Genomic DNA, 6,578 nt, shown 5'->3' with positions numbered 1-6,578 from the left:
TTAAACATCGCGAGAAAGATGCAATAACCTCTTGTGTAAAAAGATCATTGCACCACCTCTGAAAGACGTTAGCATAGAATGAGATCCTGAGGAGAACGAAAGGAAGCAGGTACAATGAATAGGGATGAGGAGTGAGAAAGGAATGATGAAACCTTCAGACAATACCCTGACAAACTTCTACTTGATCTGAACTCATCAGGTGAGCATTAGAACTGTTTGTTGACTAATCATGCGACTTCATGACAAACGATAAGTATGGCACCAGAGGAAGAAAGAACAGACTAAGGCTAGGAAAGGGATGGTTGGAAGACAGGAATCGGTGCTATTCTTGGCTCTGTCTCAAAGAAATGGGTCACCAAATGATAAACGATGCATTATTGTTGGACTGAAGCAACCTTCAACTCCAAAGACTCAAAAATTATGTCACACATGAGAGGTCTTACAAACTGTGCCACATGAAGGTCTCATAGATAAGAAGTATGCAGATGGATCCACAAGCATGATCCAAGTGATCCTAACAACAAAGAAACCACGTTTGCAGGGCCAGAGCCGAAGACAACAGGCAGGCCAATATGGAAATAAGGAATGAGAGAACTTTCCCAGAAAACTCCTTCATATTCCTGTGAAAACTTCAGACAAGAAATAGATCATTGAGATGTATTGCAACAAAGTCATCACAGTATGACAAAGACAGGAGAAGTGAACACCTGGTAGATAAATGGGAGATTTGTGATTTGCCACTCCAACCCCTGAACAGGCAGAAGTGAACGTAACCATTTTTTGGTCCAGATGTGAACAATCTATCCAACCTTAAGAGAGAGAAGGAAATGATCCATCGCGCGTAAGGGATGAGACATGTTAATGCCATCACCGAACTGAGATGAGAAATACTCAATACAAACCCGATTATCAAAGGATGGGTGAAAAGTAAATGAGGTAGGGAGGCAAAAATATATAAAAGGTAAAGACTGGGACCATAAGAGGTAGAATGAAGAGACAAAACATCACATGAGAAATAAATTCCAAGAAACAGATGAAAGTTGATCAGAAATCTCTGGAAGTGTGTGAGAAGGCATGGGAAACTCGGTTGGGGTGAGGAGAAATGATCAAAATCCCTTTCAGACAAATGTTGTCCCATATAATGCTCAAATTTTCCTATGAATGAATGCTAGTAAATAGCCTGCTTGGTCGCTTGCACCTGTGGCCTGAAGTAAGGCATCGTATGAATGAGAAGTATCTGAAGTCGTAACGTTAACTGAGAAATTCAGGCTTGAGATCGAACAAACAAGTGAAATATTAAAACAGGAGTAAATAACTTCTTTCAAACTCAAATTTGAAATTTCTTGATATAAATTGTAAGTTACATTAACGTAAATCACTCCAACCAAAACTTGAAGAAAAATAAAAATGTCTAAACCTCAGCATCACAAAAAAGTGACACACACACACAAAAAAAATAGATACATTCGTCACGTGATGATGGTGTATTCCTATTGGTGGAAAGAAGGTGACGCTTTATGATTTGCATGGAAGATATCTTGAAATCTTTGATTCCAATAGGTGGGTGCAAAATGGTTGTGGCATGCGTTATTAAAAATCACATATAGAGGGTAGCACAAAATGGGAAAACTTAATCTTGTGAGGAAAGTTCCTTATTACAATACTAAAATAAGTTTGAGATTTACAGGGATTGTTTTACAGTATTTTCTTTACTGAATAACGTGATATTAATGTTTATGGAAGATAAAAACTTTTATTTAAACGGTGTGTGCTTTTTTACAGGAAAGCCGCTTTGGGATGTATGCTGATTCTGCTGAGGAAGATCGAACTGCAGATTTCAATGCTACAGAATCAAAAACCTACTTTTTTTTTCGTCAGGAATGATTTAGTTAGAAACATCGTAAGAAATATCCAGTCTGTTTTCTTGTGATATCAATAATGTTACAAAAGTATTAATATTTACTTTGTCTATTTCACCTGTGTAGCAAAAAGGCATATTTTGTAATGATTTATGTTTCAAGTTAAAAATGTAGCCCAAGGTGATTCATAACTTTAATGATGTAATTTAGAGGATTGAATATAAGTTTTTGTTTATTTTTCACAGTCTTGTGATTATATAATTGACAAGCTTCTCTTTGTTTTCATCACTGATGTCTGAGCATTGAATTTACTTACAGTTGCTCTTTTAATATATATCATTGAGTTAGAATTATTACTTCATAGTTGTAATATTAATGACTGCACTTTTTTTACCAGTGTGCAAAAAATATTGTAAAAGAGGTTTATGTGAAAGATCCTAGGAACAAATATACCAAGAAAAAAAATTCGTTATGGGTAAGTTTAAAAATAATATGTACCTCAGCAGCTTTATTTCGTTTAAACTTAAAGAAAAGTATGGTAAATTGAATAGGGTAATTACACTTATTAATATTTGAATTCAAGTTTGAGGTTCTGTATTTGTGTTGGACAGAAGTGTGAGTCCAAGGTATGAACCCTTGAAATTTTGTGGAAGGTTGCAAAAGAATGATATTGTAACTTAAAGCTAAATTTGTACTCAGTAATAAAATATTCGTAATAAAACTTTATTTTTGGAACACAGTACTAATCTATAATTAATTAGTAGGTATTATTTTACCTTAACTATATCACTTCATTAATCAATTACTTATTTTTTTAAACTTATGTGTTGACATGTTTTTAAAATTCTTCTTGTAGGTTCATTAATTCTTAAAAACTTTTCTGTTGAATGAACACATGACGTTAAGCTGATTATTTTGTAAATTTCACATAACAAATCCTTACTATCTTCTTCAAATTACTTTACTCAGCAGGACACAAAGTTCTGTATCATTATCCTGCTAAAATTCAAAGCAATGGTTTATTAATGTCAGGTTACTCAAGTATGGCACATTCTTCATAATTCTCCCAACTTTGACAATATTTCACTTTTGTCTTCTGTATAAGAATAAAAAAATTTCTAGGGATGTAAACATGTTAGTATGCATAAGAAATATAAAGATCCAAACTGAATGCTACGAGTTGATTTATTTTCTTGTTATAATGACTTAATTATTACAAACAGTAAATGTATATATATCGTTTTTCATTGCAGTTACTTTTTTCATAACATTATTACAATATATGTGATGCAATAGATAAATACTATTTAACTTTGAAAATATTCAATTGTTTAACATTAGAAACATCTTGCTATTTTCTGATATATCAAGGAAAAAATTAGTTACAAATGGGTATTGTGACTCATCTCATCCAAATACAGCTAGTACATTTTATATCAACAAAACTTTGCAGTAAAATATAATTAGCCCCAGTAAAAATAGTAGCATAGTTCAGAAAGTATTATAAATTATTTGATATTTCGATATAAAAGGGTAAATTGGGAAACTCTGTAAAAAGTCATCAATACCATGTGAACTTTTAATGTTATATATATATACCCATATATATTTCATTATATGTACATATTTTTTTTAGTATCAGAATTATTTTAAGCAGTTAAGTTAAGTTATTGAATTATTCATTAAGTTACACTCCTTTTTTTCAGATATATCTCCTCATTACAACAAATGGGAAGCCAGAGATCAAAATTCGTTTGTCTCCGCTCTTTAGAGACTTTCTGGAAGTGAATGCAGATAAACTATACACTGCTTCTTAACTTTTAAAGGTATGTTATAAATTACTATTATTTTACTAAGATATTTTCTTCTTCATTGAACCTTACATCCTAATGAAACACAATAAAAACAATAACAGTAATTGTGAAAGTTCATTGTTATGCTTGGCTGTTCATCTAACAGTATGAGAACTTTAATTTAAGATGCCGCCTCATAATTAAATATTGTTTATTTTGTAATATCCATAAATTCCATACAGTATCAGCTTTTACTAGTGAAAAAATAGAATAATATTTGTCTTCATGGCCATTGTAATTATTTTCACTTGTTAAAATTTTTAGCTACATTTAAATCCATCCATTTCAATTTACTTTAGTTGATTTGTAATTGGGAGAAGTGTTTCAACTGAATAGTAATGTTCCTATGATAAAATTTCTGACATTATAGAACTCGGTTTTGTTGGAGTTTGTTTTCAGATACTTTAAATTTTAATGCATTCACAGTTGATAGAAACACTTGTTTTTACTATAATTTGTATGGTTCATCTAAGAGGTAGTTTTCTCTGTATGTTAAGAAAAAAAAAGATTCCAGTGAAAAGGAATATTAATAACTTTTTATATTTACATGTATAAGTTTAATAAGATACAATTTATTGTATAATAATAAGAGTTACTTTCCTGTTTGTTGTATTTGCATAAATTTTTGCAATTGCACATGCTCTAAATTCAAAAATAAATAAATGACATTTTTATGCCTTTATAAATAAAAATAATAAAAACTGTGTTAGTGGGTTATGTAAATCCTTGTAAAAGAAATCATTTATGCATATCTTAACACATTTTAACATGATAAAGAATACAACATCATTCCACATTTTTTAGTACTTTCTCAGATGCATGAGTGAGAAAAATAAACAAATCTACTAAAAATGTGAAACAAATATTTATTTTTCAAAATGTAAATAAAAAATTTAAATATTTTTAAATAATTCATAGAAAAATTTATTTCTTTAATGGTTTGAGAAAAGGAATTAGAAGAACCTTGTTGATTTTGTTTTTCTACTTTTGTGTGATCTTTATACCTGCTTAGAGTTCAACTTTTATTCCAAAGTAAGGAAAATGCTATAATATATCGTAAATTTTTATTCAACTGGGAATGGTTCAAGAAGTTATAGAAAGAATTATAGCACTGCTGATATGTAGTGAATTTTATTTAAAGTGTATGTAACATTTTTATCAGTAGAAAATTCAAACCTGAAGACATCTGCTTATAGAGGAATGGTTGAAAATAAATTTTTATAGATTCTTACGCAGTTCTTGTTGGATTTACAGACTTATAAAACTTAAACTGTTTCTGTTATCAAGTGTTAAAAGTGTCATCAATGTTCAGAATGGTTTAGTCGTATTTTAGCCTAACTTGTTGCCCTTTTTTTGTGGAAATCGTGTTGGTAAAAATTTGTAGTTTAACATATAAAATTATTTACTCTTAATTTGTCAGCATGTCATTAGAGTGCTCTACACTGTAAGAGTACATTAAACTTATAATATACAGACACTAATTTAATAAAATGAGTATAATGTAGAAAAAGCATATTTTCTGAACAAATATTTTTACTTTACACACAGAATCTGGCAGAGCAGTGACAACGAATGTATAATGGATTTTGTATATTTATTTTAATATCTATGTTTCTATGTGTTTAATATATATATATATATATGTTTTGCAAATGCCCCACCTGTTATGTATATTTGTAGATTCTGTAATATAAGTATCAAAATTGTGTGAATTGTGTATATAATAAATTTGTGTTGAAAAAGACAATTGTGTGTATCGGTTTTGTTGGCAAATATCATAAATTTAACGTACATTGACACTCAATTAACTTTAAATTCAAATAACAATTTCTGACTATTTGAAACCGTGATAAATAACGTAATCGGAGACTCATCTGTGATTAAGTGTAATATGCAATATAATAAAACACATATTCAAAACTCGTTACTATGTTAAAAATTAAATATTCTCATACACATGTTTAAATGACTTGCAACAAGCAGTTTACAAAGCCAGCATCGCTCTAGCAAAAATAGGTTAACAGAGTGTGTTCACCAGATTTCTCCATGAGCAGCAACATACTATAAGCCAACAAAGGAAGATAAAACATTTCATTAAAGAATAATACCACGAACAAAGTGAAACGAGTTAAGAAATATTTTATATTTTACTGGATATTTGTAACATTTATGAAGTACAAGCACACAGCAATTTTCCATAATTCAGCTATGCAGGATTTGAAAATAATGTTAATGTATTTCTGTCATATAAGATTTGTGAATCAGGAAGAAAAGAAAAAAACGCACTTAGATCAAATTATTATTTCGTTTAACACAATGAACATTTTTTTTGTAATTACGTTTGTACACAAAAATACAAACAATCTAAAGAAAAGGGTCAAAATTGGTGTAAAATATGCATCCTCATTCGTTATGATTTTTTAATGAAATTATATCTTTTAGTCTCATAAACTGTATTCTTATTGTTCTTGTATGTATTGTATTTTAAACATCTCATTTCAACGACCGGTAGTAATCGGCCATCATGATGATGTTCCAGCTTCCCCGATAACTACTCTTTACTTCTTAATGTCTTGATGAAGCAGTCAGATTGCATTTCCATTGCCTTAGTCACTCTGATCTGGCTCGTCCAGCGAGCGTCAAAGTAAATTTTTAACTCAACTGTTTGTCAACCAGATATGTCTTTTTTGGTATTTGATTCACTTGGCAGGTACATATGAGCTACTGATAAAGACATAGCTCGTTTCCAATGCTGAGTAAAAATCAGCTACAGAAATGACTGATTTCACTTCATCCACAATGACCAAGTTCATCTTACGGGAAAGATAACGTTTGTATAGAGCCTGAGACATGATCTCTTTTATTC

The 6,578-nt window shown here is 30.4% G+C and overlaps 1 long non-coding RNA gene across 1 annotated transcript; it reads left to right on the top strand.

Annotated features, from left to right (window-relative positions):
- The first annotated feature begins 1,568 nt into the window (after positions 1 to 1,568).
- LOC143257951 (uncharacterized) lies at positions 1,569 to 5,444 on the top strand. Its single transcript, XR_013032043.1, has 5 exons — positions 1,569 to 1,638; positions 1,783 to 1,900; positions 2,257 to 2,334; positions 3,566 to 3,685; positions 5,261 to 5,444. It is a non-coding gene; the product is annotated as an uncharacterized LOC143257951 (long non-coding RNA).
- The last annotated feature ends 1,134 nt before the right edge of the window (positions 5,445 to 6,578 follow it).

The sequence above is a fragment of the Tachypleus tridentatus genome, chromosome 7 (genome assembly GCF_004210375.1).
Source record: "Tachypleus tridentatus isolate NWPU-2018 chromosome 7, ASM421037v1, whole genome shotgun sequence".
Lineage (NCBI taxonomy): Eukaryota > Metazoa > Arthropoda > Merostomata > Xiphosura > Limulidae > Tachypleus > Tachypleus tridentatus.
The sequence above is the reverse complement of the archived record's forward strand: the minus strand, read 5'-3'. Positions and strand labels throughout refer to the sequence as shown.